The sequence below is a fragment of the Engystomops pustulosus genome, chromosome 9 (genome assembly GCF_040894005.1).
Source record: "Engystomops pustulosus chromosome 9, aEngPut4.maternal, whole genome shotgun sequence".
In the NCBI taxonomy this organism is placed as follows: Eukaryota; Metazoa; Chordata; class Amphibia; order Anura; family Leptodactylidae; genus Engystomops; species Engystomops pustulosus.
Window position 1 is genome coordinate 61,467,781 of NC_092419.1, and position 15,348 is coordinate 61,483,128.

The window sequence follows — 15,348 nt, forward strand, 5'->3', positions numbered from 1 at the left end:
CGCAGCAGCGATGCAGCTTAAGACTTGGCAAGTACCAGCATGGGAGACTGGCTGGGAATCCCAAGTTCTGTTGACCTTTTTGAACCTGAAAATTGTGTTAGTTTCTCTATGAGATAGTAAAAGAAGGTTCAAATTGAACAGCTGCTGTCAACGGCAATTCTAAGCTGAATGTGCCTGCTCTCGTCAGATTGCAGCAGCAATGCAGCTTAAGGCTTGGCAAGTACCAGCATGGGAGACTGGCTGGGAATTCCAAGTTCCGTTGACCTTTTTGAACCTGAAAATGTGTTAGTTTCTCTATGAGATAGTAAAAGAAGGTTCAAATTGAACAGCTGCTGTCAACGGCCATTCTAAGCTGAATGTGCCTGCTCTCGTCAGATCGCAGCAGCAATGCAGCTTAAGGCTTGGCAAGTACCAGCATGGGAGACTGGCTGGGAATCCCAAGTTCTGTTGACCTTTTTGAACCTGAAAATGTGTTAGTTTCTCTATGAGATAGTAAAAGAAGGTTCAAATTGAACAGCTGCTGTCAACGGCCATTCTAAGCTGAATGTGCGTGCTCTTGTCAGATCGCAGCAGCGATGCAGCTTAAGGCTTGGCAAGTACCAGCATGGAAGACTGGCTTGGAATCCCAAGTTCTGGTGACCTTTTTGAACCTGAAAATTGTGTTAGTTTCTCTATGAGATAGCAAAAGAAGGTTCAAATTGAACAGCTGCTGTCAATGGCCATTCTAAGCTGAATGTGCCTGCTCTCGTCAGATCGCAGCAGCAATGCAGCTTAAGGCTTGGCAAGTACCAGCATGGGAGACTGGCTGGGAATCCCAAGTTCCGTTGACCTTTTTGAACCTGAAAATTGTGTTAGTTTCTGTATGAGATAGTAAAAGAAGGTTCAAATTGAAAAGCTGCTGTCAACGGCAATTCTAAGCTGAATGTGCGTGCTCTTCTCAGATCGCAGCAGCGATGCAGCTTAAGGCTTGGCAAGTACCAGCATGGGAGACTGGCTGGGAATCCCAAGTTCTGGTGACCTTTTTGAACCTGAAAATTGTGTTAGTTTCTCTATGAGATAGTAGAAGAAGGTTCAAATTGAACAACTGCTGTCAACGGCCATTCTAAGCTGAATGTGTGTGCTCTTTTCAGATCGCAGCAGCGATGCAGCTTAAGGCTTGGCAAGTACCAGCATGGGAGACTGGCTGGGAATCCCAAGTTCTGTTGACCTTTTTGAACCTGAAAATTGTGTTAGTTTCTCTATGAGATAGTAAAAGAAGGTTCAAATTGAACAGCTGCTGTCAACGGCAATTCTAAGCTGAATGTGCCTGCTCTCGTCAGATTGCAGCAGCAATGCAGCTTAAGGCTTGGCAAGTACCAGCATGGGAGACTGGCTGGGAATTCCAAGTTCCGTTGACCTTTTTGAACCTGAAAATGTGTTAGTTTCTCTATGAGATAGTAAAAGAAGGTTCAAATTGAACAGCTGCTGTCAACGGCCATTCTAAGCTGAATGTGCCTGCTCTCGTCAGATCGCAGCAGCAATGCAGCTTAAGGCTTGGCAAGTACCAGCATGGGAGACTGGCTGGGAATCCCAAGTTCTGTTGACCTTTTTGAACCTGAAAATGTGTTAGTTTCTCTATGAGATAGTAAAAGAAGGTTCAAATTGAACAGCTGCTGTCAACGGCCATTCTAAGCTGAATGTGCGTGCTCTTGTCAGATCGCAGCAGCGATGCAGCTTAAGGCTTGGCAAGTACCAGCATGGGAGACTGGCTTGGAATCCCAAGTTCTGGTGACCTTTTTGAACCTGAAAATTGTGTTAGTTTCTATATAAGATAGTAGAAGAAGGTTCAAATTGAACAACTGCTGTCAATGGCCATTCTAAGCTGAATGTGCCTGCTCTCGCCAGATCGCAGCAACAATGCAGCATAAGGCTTGGCAAGTACCAGCATGGGAGACTGGCTGGGAATCCCAAGTTCCGTTGCCCTTTTTGAACCTGAAAATTGTGTTAGTTTCTCTATGAGATAGTAAAAGAAGGTTCAAATTGAACAGCTGCTGTCAACGGCCATTCTAAGCTGAATGTGCGTGCTCTTGTCAGATCGCAGCTTAAGGCTTGGCAATTACCAGCATGGGAGACTGGCTTGGAATCCCAAGTTCTGGTGACCTTTTTGAACCTGAAAATTGTGTTAGTTTCTCTATGAGATAGCAAAAGAAGGTTCAAATTGAACAGCTGCTGTCAACGGCCATTCTAAGCTGAATGTGCCTGCTCTTGTCAGATTGCAGCAGCAATGCAGCTTAAGGCTTGGCAAGTACCAGCATGGGAGACTGGCTTGGAATCCCAAGTTCTGGTGACCTTTTTGAACCTGAAAATTGTGTTAGTTTCTATATAAGATAGTAGAAGAAGGTTCAAATTGAACAACTGCTGTCAATGGCCATTCTAAGCTGAATGTGCCTGCTCTCGCCAGATCGCAGCAGCAATGCAGCTTAAGGCTTGGCAAGTACCAGCATGGGAGACTGGCTGGGAATCCCAAGTTCCGTTGCCCTTTTTGAACCTGAAAATTGTGTTAGTTTCTCTATGAGATAGTAAAAGAAGGTTCATATTGAACAGCTGCTTTCAACGGCCATTCTAAGCTGAATGTGCGTGCTCTTGTCAGATCGCAGCAGCGATGCAGCTTAAGGCTTGGCAAGTACCAGCATGGGAGACTGGCTGGGAATCCCAATTTCTGGTGACCTTTTTGAACCTGAAAATTGTGTTAGTTTCTATATGAGAAAGTAGAAGAAGGTTCAAATTGAACAACTGCTGTCAATGGCCATTCTAAGCTGAATGTGCCTGCTCTCGTCAGATCGCAGCAGCAATGCAGCTTAAGGCTTGGCAAGTACCAGCATGGGAGACTGGCTGGGAATCCCAAGTTCCGTTGACCTTTTTGAACCTGAAAATTGTGTTAGTTTCTCTATGAGATAGTAAAAGAAGGTTCAAATTGAACAGCTGCTGTCAACGGCCATTCTAAGCTGAATGTGCGTGCTCTCGTCAGATCGCAGCAGCAATGCAGCTTAAGGCTTGGCAAGTACCAGCATGGGAGACTGGCTGGGAATCCCAAGTTCTGTTGACCTTTTTGAACCTGAAAATGTGTTAGTTTCTCTATGAGATAGTAAAAGAAGGTTCAAATTGAACAGCTGCTGTCAACGGCCATTCTAAGCTGAATGTGCGTGCTCTTGTCAGATCGCAGCAGCGATGCAGCTTAAGGCTTGGCAAGTACCAGCATGGGAGACTGGCTTGGAATCCCAAGTTCTGGTGACCTTTTTGAACCTGAAAATTGTGTTAGTTTCTATATGAGAAAGTAGAAGAAGGTTCAAATTGAACAACTGCTGTCAATGGCCATTCTAAGCTGAATGTGCCTGCTCTCGTCAGATCGCAGCAGCAATGCAGCTTAAGGCTTGGCAAGTACCAGCATGGGAGACTGGCTGGGAATCCCAAGTTCCGTTGACCTTTTTGAACCTGAAAATTGTGTTAGTTTCTATATGAGAAAGTAGAAGAAGGTTCAAATTGAACAGCTGCTGTCAACGGCCATTCTAAGCTGAATGTGCCTGCTCTCGTCAGATCGCAGCAGCAATGCAGCTTAAGGCTTGGCAAGTACCAGCATGGGAGACTGGCTGGGAATCCCAAGTTCTGTTGACCTTTTTGAACCTGAAAATGTGTTAGTTTCTCTATGAGATAGTAAAAGAAGGTTCAAATTGAACAGCTGCTGTCAACGGCCATTCTAAGCTGAATGTGCGTGCTCTTGTCAGATCGCAGCAGCGATGCAGCTTAAGGCTTGGCAAGTACCAGCATGGGAGACTGGCTTGGAATCCCAAGTTCTGGTGACCTTTTTGAACCTGAAAATTGTGTTAGTTTCTATATAAGATAGTAGAAGAAGGTTCAAATTGAACAACTGCTGTCAATGGCCATTCTAAGCTGAATGTGCCTGCTCTCGCCAGATCGCAGCAACAATGCAGCATAAGGCTTGGCAAGTACCAGCATGGGAGACTGGCTGGGAATCCCAAGTTCCGTTGCCCTTTTTGAACCTGAAAATTGTGTTAGTTTCTCTATGAGATAGTAAAAGAAGGTTCAAATTGAACAGCTGCTGTCAACGGCCATTCTAAGCTGAATGTGCGTGCTCTTGTCAGATCGCAGCTTAAGGCTTGGCAAGTACCAGCATGGGAGACTGGCTTGGAATCCCAAGTTCTGGTGACCTTTTTGAACCTGAAAATTGTGTTAGTTTCTCTATGAGATAGCAAAAGAAGGTTCAAATTGAACAGCTGCTGTCAACGGCCATTCTAAGCTGAATGTGCCTGCTCTTGTCAGATTGCAGCAGCAATGCAGCTTAAGGCTTGGCAAGTACCAGCATGGGAGACTGGCTTGGAATCCCAAGTTCTGGTGACCTTTTTGAACCTGAAAATTGTGTTAGTTTCTATATAAGATAGTAGAAGAAGGTTCAAATTGAACAACTGCTGTCAATGGCCATTCTAAGCTGAATGTGCCTGCTCTCGCCAGATCGCAGCAGCAATGCAGCTTAAGGCTTGGCAAGTACCAGCATGGGAGACTGGCTGGGAATCCCAAGTTCCGTTGCCCTTTTTGAACCTGAAAATTGTGTTAGTTTCTCTATGAGATAGTAAAAGAAGGTTCATATTGAACAGCTGCTTTCAACGGCCATTCTAAGCTGAATGTGCGTGCTCTTGTCAGATCGCAGCAGCGATGCAGCTTAAGGCTTGGCAAGTACCAGCATGGGAGACTGGCTGGGAATCCCAATTTCTGGTGACCTTTTTGAACCTGAAAATTGTGTTAGTTTCTATATGAGAAAGTAGAAGAAGGTTCAAATTGAACAACTGCTGTCAATGGCCATTCTAAGCTGAATGTGCCTGCTCTCGTCAGATCGCAGCAGCAATGCAGCTTAAGGCTTGGCAAGTACCAGCATGGGAGACTGGCTGGGAATCCCAAGTTCCGTTGACCTTTTTGAACCTGAAAATTGTGTTAGTTTCTCTATGAGATAGTAAAAGAAGGTTCAAATTGAACAGCTGCTGTCAACGGCCATTCTAAGCTGAATGTGCGTGCTCTTGTCAGATCGCAGCAGCGATGCAGCTTAAGGCTTGGCAAGTACCAGCATGGGAGACTGGCTGGGAATCCCAAGTTCCGTTGACCTTTTTGAACCTGAAAATTGTGTTAGTTTCTCTATGAGATAGTAAAAGAAGGTTCAAATTGAACAGCTGCTGTCAACGGCCATTTTAAGCTGAATGTGCGTGCTCTTGTCAGATCGCAGCAGCGATGCAGCTTAAGGCTTTGCAAGTACCAGCATGGGAGACTGGCTGGGAATCCCAAGTTCTGGTGACTTTTTTGAACCTGAAAATTGTGTTAGTTTCTCTATGAGATAGTAAAAGAAGGTTCAAATTGAACAGCTGCTGTCAACGGCCATTCTAAGCTGAATGTGCGTGCTCTTGTCAGATCGCAGCAGCGATGCAGCTTAAGGCTTGGCAAGTACCAGCATGGGAGACTGGCTTGGAATCCCAAGTTCTGGTGACCTCTTTGAACCTGAAAATTGTGTTAGTTTCTCTATGAGATAGTAAAAGAAGGTTCAAATTGAACAGCTGCTGTCAACGGCCATTCTAAGCTGAATGTGCGTGCTCTTGTCAGATCACAGCTTAAGGCTTGGCAAGTACCAGCATGGGAGTCTGGCTTGGAATCCCAAGTTCTGGTGACCTTTTTGAACCTGAAAATTGTGTTAGTTTCTATATAAGATAGTAGAAGAAGGTTCAAATTGAACAACTGCTGTCAATGGCCATTCTAAGCTGAATGTGCCTGCTCTCGCCAGATCGCAGCAGCAATGCCGCTTAAGGCTTGGCAAGTACCAGCATGGGAGACTGGCTTGGAATCCCAAGTTCCGTTGACCTTTTTGAACCTGAAAATTGTGTTAGTTTCTCTATGAGATAGTAAAAGAAGGTTCAAATTGAACAGCTGCTGTCAACGGCCATTCTAAGCTGAATGTGTGTGCTCTTGTCAGATCGCAGCAGCGATGCAGCTTAAGGCTTGGCAAGTACCAGCATGGGAGACTGGCTTGGAATCCCAAGTTCTGGTGACCTTTTTGAACCTGAAAATTGTGTTAGTTTCTATATGAGAAAGTAGAAGAAGGTTCAAATTGAACAACTGCTGTCAATGGCCATTCTAAGCTGAATGTGCCTGCTCTCGTCAGATCGCAGCAGCAATGCAGCTTAAGGCTTGGCAAGTACCAGCATGGGAGACTGGCTGGGAATCCCAAGTTCCGTTGACCTTTTTGAACCTGAAAATTATGTTAGTTTCTCTATGAGATAGTAAAAGAAGGTTCAAATTGAACAGCTGCTGTCAACGGCCATTCTAAGCTGAATGTGCCTGCTCTCGTCAGATCGCAGCAGCAATGCAGCTTAAGGCTTGGCAAGTACCAGCATGGGAGACCGGCTGGGAATCCCAAGTTCTGTTGACCTTTTTGAACCTGAAAATGTGTTAGTTTCTCTATGAGATAGCAAAAGAAGGTTCAAATTAAACAACTGCTGTCAACGGCCATTCTAAGCTGAATGTGCCTGCTCTCGTCAGATCGCAGCAGCAATGCAGCTTAAGGCTTGGCAAGTACCAGCATGGGAGACTGGCTGGGAATCCCAAGTTCTGTTGACCTTTTTGAACCTGAAAATTGTGTTAGTTTCTCTATGAGATAGTAAAAGAAGGTTCAAATTGAACAGCTGCTGTCAACGGCCATTCTAAGCTGAATGTGCGTGCTCTTGTCAGATCGCAGCAGCAATGCAGCTTAAGGCTTGGCAAGTTCCAGCATGGGAGACTGGCTGGGAATCCCAAGTTATGTTGAACTTTTTGAACTTGAAAATTGTTTTAGTTTCTCTATGAGATAGTAAAAGAAGGTTCAATTTGAAATGCTGCTGTCAACGGCCATTCTAAGCTGAATGTGCCTGCTCTCGTCAGATCGCAGCAGCAATGCAGCTTAAGGCTTGGCAAGTACCAGCATGGGAGACTGGCTGGGAATCCCAAGTTCCGTTGACCTTTTTGAACCTGAAAATTGTGTTAGTTTCTCTATGAGATAGTAAAAGAAGGTTCAAATTGAACAGCTGCTGTCAACGGCCATTCTAAGCTGAATGTGCGTGCTCTTGTCAGATCGCAGCAGCGATGCAGCTTAAGGCTTTGCAAGTACCAGCATGGGAGACTGGCTGGGAATCCCAAGTTCTGGTGACTTTTTTGAACCTGAAAATTGTGTTAGTTTCTCTATGAGATAGTAGAAGAAGGTTCAAATTGAACAACTGCTGTCAACGGCCATTCTAAGCTGAATCTGTGTGCTCTTGTCAGATCGCAGCAGCGATGCAGCTTAAGACTTGGCAAGTACCAGCATGGGAGACTGGCAGGGAATCCCAAGTTCTGTTTACCTTTTTGAACCTGAAAATTGTGTTAGTTTCTCTATGAGATAGTAAAAGAAGGTTCAAATTGAACAGCTGCTGTCAATGGCCATTCTAAGCTGAATGTGCCTGCTCTCGTCAGATCGCAGCAGCAATGCAGCTTAAGGCTTGGCAAGTACCAGCATGGGAGACTGGCTGGGAATCCCAAGTTCCGTTGACCTTTTTGAACCTGAAAATTGTGTTAGTTTCTGTATGAGATAGTAAAAGAAGGTTCAAATTGAAAAGCTGCTGTCAACGGCAATTCTAAGCTGAATGTGCGTGCTCTTCTCAGATCGCAGCAGCGATGCAGCTTAAGGCTTGGCAAGTACCAGCATGGGAGACTGGCTGGGAATCCCAAGTTCTGGTGACCTTTTTGAACCTGAAAATTGTGTTAGTTTCTCTATGAGATAGTAGAAGAAGGTTCAAATTGAACAACTGCTGTCAACGGCCATTCTAAGCTGAATGTGTGTGCTCTTTTCAGATCGCAGCAGCGATGCAGCTTAAGGCTTGGCAAGTACCAGCATGGGAGACTGGCTGGGAATCCCAAGTTCTGTTGACCTTTTTGAACCTGAAAATTGTGTTAGTTTCTCTATGAGATAGTAAAAGAAGGTTCAAATTGAACAGCTGCTGTCAACGGCAATTCTAAGCTGAATGTGCCTGCTCTCGTCAGATTGCAGCAGCAATGCAGCTTAAGGCTTGGCAAGTACCAGCATGGGAGACTGGCTGGGAATTCCAAGTTCCGTTGACCTTTTTGAACCTGAAAATGTGTTAGTTTCTCTATGAGATAGCAAAAGAAGGTTCAAATTGAACAGCTGCTGTCAACGGCCATTCTAAGCTGAATGTGCCTGCTCTCGTCAGATCGCAGCAGCAATGCAGCTTAAGGCTTGGCAAGTACCAGCATGGGAGACTGGCTGGGAATCCCAAGTTCTGTTGACCTTTTTGAACCTGAAAATGTGTTAGTTTCTCTATGAGATAGTAAAAGAAGGTTCAAATTGAACAGCTGCTGTCAACGGCCATTCTAAGCTGAATGTGCGTGCTCTTGTCAGATCGCAGCAGCGATGCAGCTTAAGGCTTGGCAAGTACCAGCATGGGAGACTGGCTTGGAATCCCAAGTTCTGGTGACCTTTTTGAACCTGAAAATTGTGTTAGTTTCTCTATGAGATAGCAAAAGAAGGTTCAAATTGAACAGCTGCTGTCAATGGCCATTCTAAGCTGAATGTGCCTGCTCTCGTCAGATCGCAGCAGCAATGCAGCTTAAGGCTTGGCAAGTACCAGCATGGGAGACTGGCTGGGAATCCCAAGTTCCGTTGACCTTTTTGAACCTGAAAATTGTGTTAGTTTCTGTATGAGATAGTAAAAGAAGGTTCAAATTGAAAAGCTGCTGTCAACGGCAATTCTGAACTGAATGTGCGTGCTCTTCTCAGATCGCAGCAGCGATGCAGCTTAAGGCTTGGCAAGTACCAGCATGGGAGACTGGCTGGGAATCCCAAGTTCTGGTGACCTTTTTGAACCTGAAAATTGTGTTAATTTCTCTATGAGATAGTAGAAGAAGGTTCAAATTGAACAACTGCTGTCAACGGCCATTCTAAGCTGAATGTGTGTGCTCTTTTCAGATCGCAGCAGCGATGCAGCTTAAGGCTTGGCAAGTACCAGCATGGGAGACTGGCTGGGATTCCCAAGTTCTGTTGACCTTTTTGAACCTGAAAATTGTGTTAGTTTCTATATAAGATAGTAGAAGAAGGTTCAAATTGAACAACTGCTGTCAATGGCCATTCTAAGCTGAATGTGCCTGCTCTCGCCAGAACGCAGCAGCAATGCAGCATAAGGCTTGGCAAGTACCAGCATGGGAGACTGGCTGGGAATCCCAATTTCCGTTGCCCTTTTTGAACCTGAAAATTGTGTTAGTTTCTCTATGAGATAGTAAAAGAAGGTTCAAATTGAACAGCTGCTGTCAACGGCAATTCTAAGCTGAATGTGCCTGCTCTCGTCAGATTGCAGCAGCAATGCAGCTTAAGGCTTGGCAAGTACCAGCATGGGAGACTGGCTGGGAATTCCAAGTTCCGTTGACTTTTTTGAACCTGAAAATGTGTTAGTTTCTCTATGAGATAGTAAAAGAAGGTTCAAATTGAACAGCTGCTGTCAACGGCCATTCTAAGCTGAATGTGCCTGCTCTCGTCAGATCGCAGCAGCAATGCAGCTTAAGGCTTGGCAAGTACCAGCATGGGAGACTGGCTTGGAATCCCAAGTTCTGGTGACCTTTTTGAACCTGAAAATTGTGTTAGTTTCTATATAAGATAGTAGAAGAAGGTTCAAATTGAACAACTGCTGTCAATGGCCATTCTAAGCTGAATGTGCCTGCTCTCGCCAGATCGCAGCAGCAATGCAGCTTAAGGCTTGGCAAGTACCAGCATGGGAGACTGGCTGGGAATCCCAAGTTCCGTTGCCCTTTTTGAACCTGAAAATTGTGTTAGTTTCTCTATGAGATAGTAAAAGAAGGTTCAAATTGAACAGCTGCTGTCAACGGCCATTCTAAGCTGAATGTGCGTGCTCTTGTCAGATCGCAGCAGTGATGCAGCTTAAGGCTTGGCAAGTACTAGCATGGGAGACTGGCTTGGAATCCCAAGTTCTGGTGACCTTTTTGAACCTGAAAATTGTGTTAGTTTCTCTATGAGATAGCAAAAGAAGGTTCAAATTGAGCAGCTGCTGTCACCGGCCATTCTAAGCTGAATGTGCCTGCTCTTGTCAGATTGCAGCAGCAATGCAGCTTAAGGCTTGGCAAGTACCAGCATGGGAGACTGGCTTGGAATCCCAAATTCTGGTGACCTTTTTGAACCTGAAAATTGTGTTAGTTTCTATATAAGATAGTAGAAGAAGGTTCAAATTGAACAACTGCTGTCAATGGCCATTCTAAGCTGAATGTGCCTGCTCTCGCCAGATCGCAGCAGCAATGCAGCTTAAGGCTTGGCAAGTACCAGCATAGGAGACTGGCTGGGAATCCCAAGTTCCGTTGCCCTTTTTGAACCTGAAAATTGTGTTAGTTTCTCTATGAGATAGTAAAAGAAGGTTCAAATTGAACAGGTGCTGTCAACGGTCATTCTAAGCTGAATTTGCGTGCTCTTGTCAGATCGCAGCAGCGATGCAGCTTAAGGCTTGGCAAGTACCAGCATGGGAGACTGGCTGGGAATCCCAAGTTCCGTTGACCTTTTTTAACCTGAAAATTGTGTTAGTTTCTCTATGAGATAGCAAAAGAAGGTTCAAATTGAACAGCTGCTGTCAACGGCCATTCTAAGCTGAATGTGCCTGCTCTCGTCAGATCGCAGCAGCAATGCAGCTTAAGGCTTGGCAAGTACCAGCATGGGAGACTGGCTGGGAATCCCAAGTTCCGTTGTCCTTTTTGAACCTGAAAATTGTGTTAGTTTCTCTATGAGATAGCAAAAGAAGGTTCAAATTGAACAACTGCTGTCAACGGCCATTCTAAGCTGAATGTGCCTGCTCTCGTCAGATCGCAGCAGCAATGCAGCTTAAGGCTTGGCAAGTACCAGCATGGGAGACTGGCTGGGAATCCCAAGTTCCGTTGACCTTTTTGAACCTGAAAATTGTGTTAGTTTCTCTATGAGATAGTAAAAGAAGGTTCAATTTGAAATGCTGCTGTCAACGGCCATTCTAAGCTGAATGTGCCTGCTCTTGTCAGATCGCAGCAGCAATGCAGCTTAAGGCTTGGCAAGTACCAGCATGGGAGACTGGCTGGGAATCCCAAGTTCCGTTGACCTTTTTGAACCTGAAAATTGTGTTAGTTTCTCTATGAGATAGTAAAAGAAGGTTCAAATTGAACAGCTGCTGTCAACGGCCATTCTAAGCTGAATGTGCGTGCTCTTGTCAGATCGCAGCAGTGATGCAGCTTAAGGCTTAGCAAGTACCAGCATGGGAGATTGGCTGGGAATCCCAAGTTCTGGTGACTTTTTTGAACCTGAAAATTGTGTTAGTTTCTCTATGAGATAGTAGAAGAAGGTTCAAATTGAACAACTGCTGTCAACGGCCATTCTAAGCTGAATCTGTGTGCTCTTGTCAGATCGCAGCAGCGATCCAGCTTAAGACTTGGCAAGTACCAGCATGGGAGACTGGCAGGGAATCCCAAGTTCTGTTGACCTTTTTGAACCTGAAAATTGTGTTAGTTTCTCTATGAGATAGAAAAAGAAGGTTCAAATTGAACAGCTGCTGTCAATGGCCATTCTAAGCTGAATGTGCCTGCTCTCGTCAGATCGCAGCAGCAATACAGCTTAAGGCTTGGCAAGTACCAGCATGGGAGACTGGCTGGGAATCCCAAGTTCCGTTGACCTTTTTGAACCTGAAAATTGTGTTAGTTTCTGTATGAGATAGTAAAAGAAGGTTCAAATTGAAAAGCTGCTGTCAACGGCAATTCTAAGCTGAATGTGCGTGCTCTTCTCAGATCGCAGCAGCGATGCAGCTTAAGGCTTGGCAAGTACCAGCATGGGAGACTGGCTGGGAATCCCAAGTTCTGGTGACCTTTTTGAACCTGAAAATTGTGTTAGTTTCTCTATGAGATAGTAGAAGAAGGTTCAAATTGAACAACTGCTGTCAACGGCCATTCTAAGCTGAATGTGTGTGCTCTTTTCAGATCGCAGCAGCGATGCAGCTTAAGGCTTGGCAAGTACCAGCATGGGAGACTGGCTGGGAATCCCAAGTTCTGTTGACCTTTTTGAACCTGAAAATTGTGTTAGTTTCTCTATGAGATAGTAAAAGAAGGTTCAAATTGAACAGCTGCTGTCAACGGCAATTCTAAGCTGAATGTGCCTGCTCTCGTCAGATTGCAACAGCAATGCAGCTTAAGGCTTGGCAAGTACCAGCATGGGAGACTGGCTGGGAATCCCAAGTTCTGTTGACCTTTTTGAACCTGAAAATGTGTTAGTTTCTCTATGAGATAGTAAAAGAAGGTTCAAATTGAACAGCTGCTGTCAACGGCCATTCTAAGCTGAATGTGCGTGCTCTTGTCAGATCGCAGCAGCGATGCAGCTTAAGGCTTGGCAGGTACCAGCATGGGAGACTGGCTTGGAATCCCAAGTTCTGGTGACCTTTTTGAACCTGAAAATTGTGTTAGTTTCTCTATGAGATAGCAAAAGAAGGTTCAAATTGAACAACTGCTGTCAATGGCCATTCTAAGCTGAATGTGCCTGCTCTCGCCAGATCGCAGCAGCAATGCAGCATAAGGCTTGGCAAGTACCAGCATGGGAGACTGGCTGGGAATCCCAAGTTCCGTTGCCCTTTTTGAACCTGAAAATTGTGTTAGTTTCTCTATGAGATAGTAAAAGAAGGTTCAAATTGAACAGCTGCTGTCAACGGCCATTCTAAGCTGAATGTGCGTGCTCTTGTCAGATCGCAGCTTAAGGCTTGGCAAGTACCAGCATGGGAGACTGGCTTGGAATCCCAAGTTCTGGTGACCTTTTTGAACCTGAAATTTGTGTTAGTTTCTCTATGAGATAGCAAAAGAAGGTTCAAATTGAACAGCTGCTGTCAACGGCCATTCTAAGCTGAATGTGCCTGCTCTTGTCAGATTGCAGCAGCAATGCAGCTTAAGGCTTGGCAAGTACCAGCAAGGGAGACTGACTTGGAATCCCAAGTTCTGGTGACCTTTTTGAACCTGAAAATTGTGTTAGTTTCTATATAAGATAGTAGAAGAAGGTTCAAATTGAACAACTGCTGTCAATGGCCATTCTAAGCTGAATGTGCCTGCTCTCGCCAGATCGCAGCAGCAATGCAGCTTAAGGCTTGGCAAGTACCAGCATGGGAGACTGGCTGGGAATCCCAAGTTCCGTTGCCCTTTTTGAACCTGAAAATTGTGTTAGTTTCTCTATGAGATAGCAAAAGAAGGTTCAAATTGAACAGCTGCTGTCAATGGCCATTCTAAGCTGAATGTGCCTGCTCTTGTCAGATTGCAGCAGCAATGCAGCTTAAGGCTTGGCAAGTACCAGCATGGGAGACTGGCTTGGAATCCCAAGTTCTGGTGACCTTTTTGAACCTGAAAATTGTGTTAGTTTCTATATAAGATAGTAGAAGAAGGTTCAAATTGAACAACTGCTGTCAATGGCCATTCTAAGCTGAATGTGCCTGCTCTCGCCAGATCGCAGCAGCTTAAGGCTTGGCAAGTACCAGCATGGGAGACTGGCTGGGAATCCCAAGTTCCGTTGCCCTTTTTGAACCTGAAAATTGTGTTAGTTTCTCTATGAGATAGTAAAAGAAGGTTCAAATTGAACAGCTGCTGTCAACGGCCATTCTAAGCTGAATGTGCGTGCTCTTGTCAGATCGCAGCAGCGATGCAGCTTAAGGCTTGGCAAGTACCAGCATGGGAGACTGGCTGGGAATCCCAAGTTCCATTGACCTTTTTTAACCTCAAAATTGTGTTAGTTTCTCTATGAGATAGCAAAAGAAGGTTCAAATTGAACAGCTGCTGTCAACGGCCATTCTAAGCTGAATGTGCCTGCTCTCGTCAGATCGCAGCAGCAATGCAGCTTAAGGCTTGGCAAGTACCAGCATGGGAGACTGGCTGAGAATCCCAAGTTCCGTTGCCCTTTTTGAACCTGAAAATTGTGTTAGTTTCTCTATGAGATAGCAAAAGAAGGTTCAAATTGAACAACTGCTGTCAACGGCAATTCTAAGCTTAATGTGCCTGCTCTCGTCAGATCGCAGCAGCAATGCAGCTTAAGGCTTGGCAAGTACCAGCATGGGAGACTGGCTGGGAATCCCAAGTTCTGTTGACCTTTTTGAACCTGAAAATTGTGTTAGTTTCTCTATGAGATAGTAAAAGAAGGTTCAAATTGAACATCTGCTGTCAACGGCCATTCTAAGCTGAATGTGCGTGCTCTTGTCAGATCGCAGCAGCGATGCAGCTTAAGGCTTGGCAAGTTCCAGCATGGGAGACTGGCTGGGAATCCCAAGTTCTGTTGAACTTTTTGAACTTGAAAATTGTTTTAGTTTCTCTATGAGATAGTAAAAGAAGGTTCAATTTGAAATGCTGCTGTCAACGGCCATTCTAAGCTGAATGTGCCTGCTCTTGTCAGATCGCAGCAGCAATGCAGCTTAAGGCTTGGCAAGTACCAGCATGGGAGACTGGCTGGGAATCCCAAGTTCCGTTGACCTTTTTGAACCTGAAAATTGTGTTAGTTTCTCTATGAGATAGTAAAAGAAGGTTCAAATTGAACAGCTGCTGTCAACGGCCATTCTAAGCTGAATGTGCGTGCTCTTGTCAGATCGCAGCAGCGATGCAGCTTAAGGCTTAGCAAGTACCAGCATGGGAGACTGGCTGGGAATTCCAAGTTCTGGTGACTTTTTTGAACCTGAAAATTGTGTTAGTTTCTCTATGAGATAGTAGAAGAAGGTTCAAATTGAATAACTGCTGTCAACGGCCATTCTAAGCTGAATCTGTGTGCTCTTGTCAGATCGCAGCAGCGATGCAGCTTAAGACTTGGCAAGTACCAGCATGGGAGACTGGCAGGGAATCCCAAGTTCTGTTGACCTTTTTGAACCTGAAAATTGTGTTAGTTTCTCTATGAGATAGTAAAAGAAGGTTCAAATTGAAAAGCTGCTGTCAATGGCCATTCTAAGCTGAATGTGCCTGCTCTCGTCAGATCGCAGCAGCAATGCAGCTTAAGGCTTGGCAAGTACCAGCATGGGAGACTGGCTGGGAATCCCAAGTTCCGTTGACCTTTTTGAACCTGAAAATTGTGTTAGTTTCTGTATGAGATAGTAAAAGAAGGTTCAAATTGAAAAGCTGCTGTCAACGGCAATTCTAAGCTGAATGTGCGTGCTCTTCTCAGATCGCAGCAGCGATGCAGCTTAAGGCTTGACAAGTACCAGCATGGGAGACTGGCTGGGAATCCCAAGTTCTGGTGACCTTTTTGAACCTGAAAATTGTGTTAGT

The 15,348-nt window shown here is 45.0% G+C and overlaps 35 pseudogenes; all 35 read left to right on the forward strand.

The window, feature by feature from the left end:
- The first annotated feature begins 146 nt into the window (after positions 1-146).
- Positions 147-265, forward strand: LOC140092123 (5S ribosomal RNA; annotated as a pseudogene).
- A 69-nt stretch (positions 266-334) lies between these two features.
- LOC140078778 (5S ribosomal RNA) lies at positions 335-453 on the forward strand (annotated as a pseudogene).
- Positions 454-711: 258 nt separating this feature from the next.
- Positions 712-830, forward strand: LOC140082454 (5S ribosomal RNA; annotated as a pseudogene).
- Positions 831-1,278: 448 nt separating this feature from the next.
- On the forward strand, positions 1,279-1,397 carry LOC140092124 (5S ribosomal RNA; annotated as a pseudogene).
- Positions 1,398-1,466: 69 nt separating this feature from the next.
- LOC140078779 (5S ribosomal RNA) lies at positions 1,467-1,585 on the forward strand (annotated as a pseudogene).
- An 814-nt stretch (positions 1,586-2,399) lies between these two features.
- Positions 2,400-2,518, forward strand: LOC140096813 (5S ribosomal RNA; annotated as a pseudogene).
- A 259-nt stretch (positions 2,519-2,777) lies between these two features.
- Positions 2,778-2,896, forward strand: LOC140082455 (5S ribosomal RNA; annotated as a pseudogene).
- A 70-nt stretch (positions 2,897-2,966) lies between these two features.
- On the forward strand, positions 2,967-3,085 carry LOC140089878 (5S ribosomal RNA; annotated as a pseudogene).
- A 258-nt stretch (positions 3,086-3,343) lies between these two features.
- LOC140082457 (5S ribosomal RNA) lies at positions 3,344-3,462 on the forward strand (annotated as a pseudogene).
- A 70-nt stretch (positions 3,463-3,532) lies between these two features.
- On the forward strand, positions 3,533-3,651 carry LOC140078780 (5S ribosomal RNA; annotated as a pseudogene).
- An 814-nt stretch (positions 3,652-4,465) lies between these two features.
- On the forward strand, positions 4,466-4,584 carry LOC140096814 (5S ribosomal RNA; annotated as a pseudogene).
- Positions 4,585-4,843: 259 nt separating this feature from the next.
- On the forward strand, positions 4,844-4,962 carry LOC140082458 (5S ribosomal RNA; annotated as a pseudogene).
- Positions 4,963-5,032: 70 nt separating this feature from the next.
- On the forward strand, positions 5,033-5,151 carry LOC140095858 (5S ribosomal RNA; annotated as a pseudogene).
- A 1,004-nt stretch (positions 5,152-6,155) lies between these two features.
- On the forward strand, positions 6,156-6,274 carry LOC140082459 (5S ribosomal RNA; annotated as a pseudogene).
- Positions 6,275-6,344: 70 nt separating this feature from the next.
- LOC140078402 (5S ribosomal RNA) lies at positions 6,345-6,463 on the forward strand (annotated as a pseudogene).
- A 69-nt stretch (positions 6,464-6,532) lies between these two features.
- Positions 6,533-6,651, forward strand: LOC140078781 (5S ribosomal RNA; annotated as a pseudogene).
- A 259-nt stretch (positions 6,652-6,910) lies between these two features.
- LOC140087667 (5S ribosomal RNA) lies at positions 6,911-7,029 on the forward strand (annotated as a pseudogene).
- Positions 7,030-7,477: 448 nt separating this feature from the next.
- On the forward strand, positions 7,478-7,596 carry LOC140082460 (5S ribosomal RNA; annotated as a pseudogene).
- A 448-nt stretch (positions 7,597-8,044) lies between these two features.
- Positions 8,045-8,163, forward strand: LOC140092125 (5S ribosomal RNA; annotated as a pseudogene).
- A 69-nt stretch (positions 8,164-8,232) lies between these two features.
- Positions 8,233-8,351, forward strand: LOC140078782 (5S ribosomal RNA; annotated as a pseudogene).
- A 258-nt stretch (positions 8,352-8,609) lies between these two features.
- Positions 8,610-8,728, forward strand: LOC140082461 (5S ribosomal RNA; annotated as a pseudogene).
- Positions 8,729-9,365: 637 nt separating this feature from the next.
- LOC140093674 (5S ribosomal RNA) lies at positions 9,366-9,484 on the forward strand (annotated as a pseudogene).
- A 69-nt stretch (positions 9,485-9,553) lies between these two features.
- LOC140097920 (5S ribosomal RNA) lies at positions 9,554-9,672 on the forward strand (annotated as a pseudogene).
- Positions 9,673-9,742: 70 nt separating this feature from the next.
- Positions 9,743-9,861, forward strand: LOC140096815 (5S ribosomal RNA; annotated as a pseudogene).
- A 448-nt stretch (positions 9,862-10,309) lies between these two features.
- On the forward strand, positions 10,310-10,428 carry LOC140095221 (5S ribosomal RNA; annotated as a pseudogene).
- A 70-nt stretch (positions 10,429-10,498) lies between these two features.
- Positions 10,499-10,617, forward strand: LOC140098331 (5S ribosomal RNA; annotated as a pseudogene).
- Positions 10,618-10,687: 70 nt separating this feature from the next.
- Positions 10,688-10,806, forward strand: LOC140083424 (5S ribosomal RNA; annotated as a pseudogene).
- Positions 10,807-10,876: 70 nt separating this feature from the next.
- Positions 10,877-10,995, forward strand: LOC140087680 (5S ribosomal RNA; annotated as a pseudogene).
- Positions 10,996-11,065: 70 nt separating this feature from the next.
- LOC140088724 (5S ribosomal RNA) lies at positions 11,066-11,184 on the forward strand (annotated as a pseudogene).
- A 448-nt stretch (positions 11,185-11,632) lies between these two features.
- Positions 11,633-11,751, forward strand: LOC140086165 (5S ribosomal RNA; annotated as a pseudogene).
- Positions 11,752-13,132: 1,381 nt separating this feature from the next.
- LOC140096816 (5S ribosomal RNA) lies at positions 13,133-13,251 on the forward strand (annotated as a pseudogene).
- A 629-nt stretch (positions 13,252-13,880) lies between these two features.
- Positions 13,881-13,999, forward strand: LOC140093099 (5S ribosomal RNA; annotated as a pseudogene).
- Positions 14,000-14,069: 70 nt separating this feature from the next.
- Positions 14,070-14,188, forward strand: LOC140091685 (5S ribosomal RNA; annotated as a pseudogene).
- Positions 14,189-14,447: 259 nt separating this feature from the next.
- Positions 14,448-14,566, forward strand: LOC140088725 (5S ribosomal RNA; annotated as a pseudogene).
- A 448-nt stretch (positions 14,567-15,014) lies between these two features.
- LOC140082462 (5S ribosomal RNA) lies at positions 15,015-15,133 on the forward strand (annotated as a pseudogene).
- The last annotated feature ends 215 nt before the right edge of the window (positions 15,134-15,348 follow it).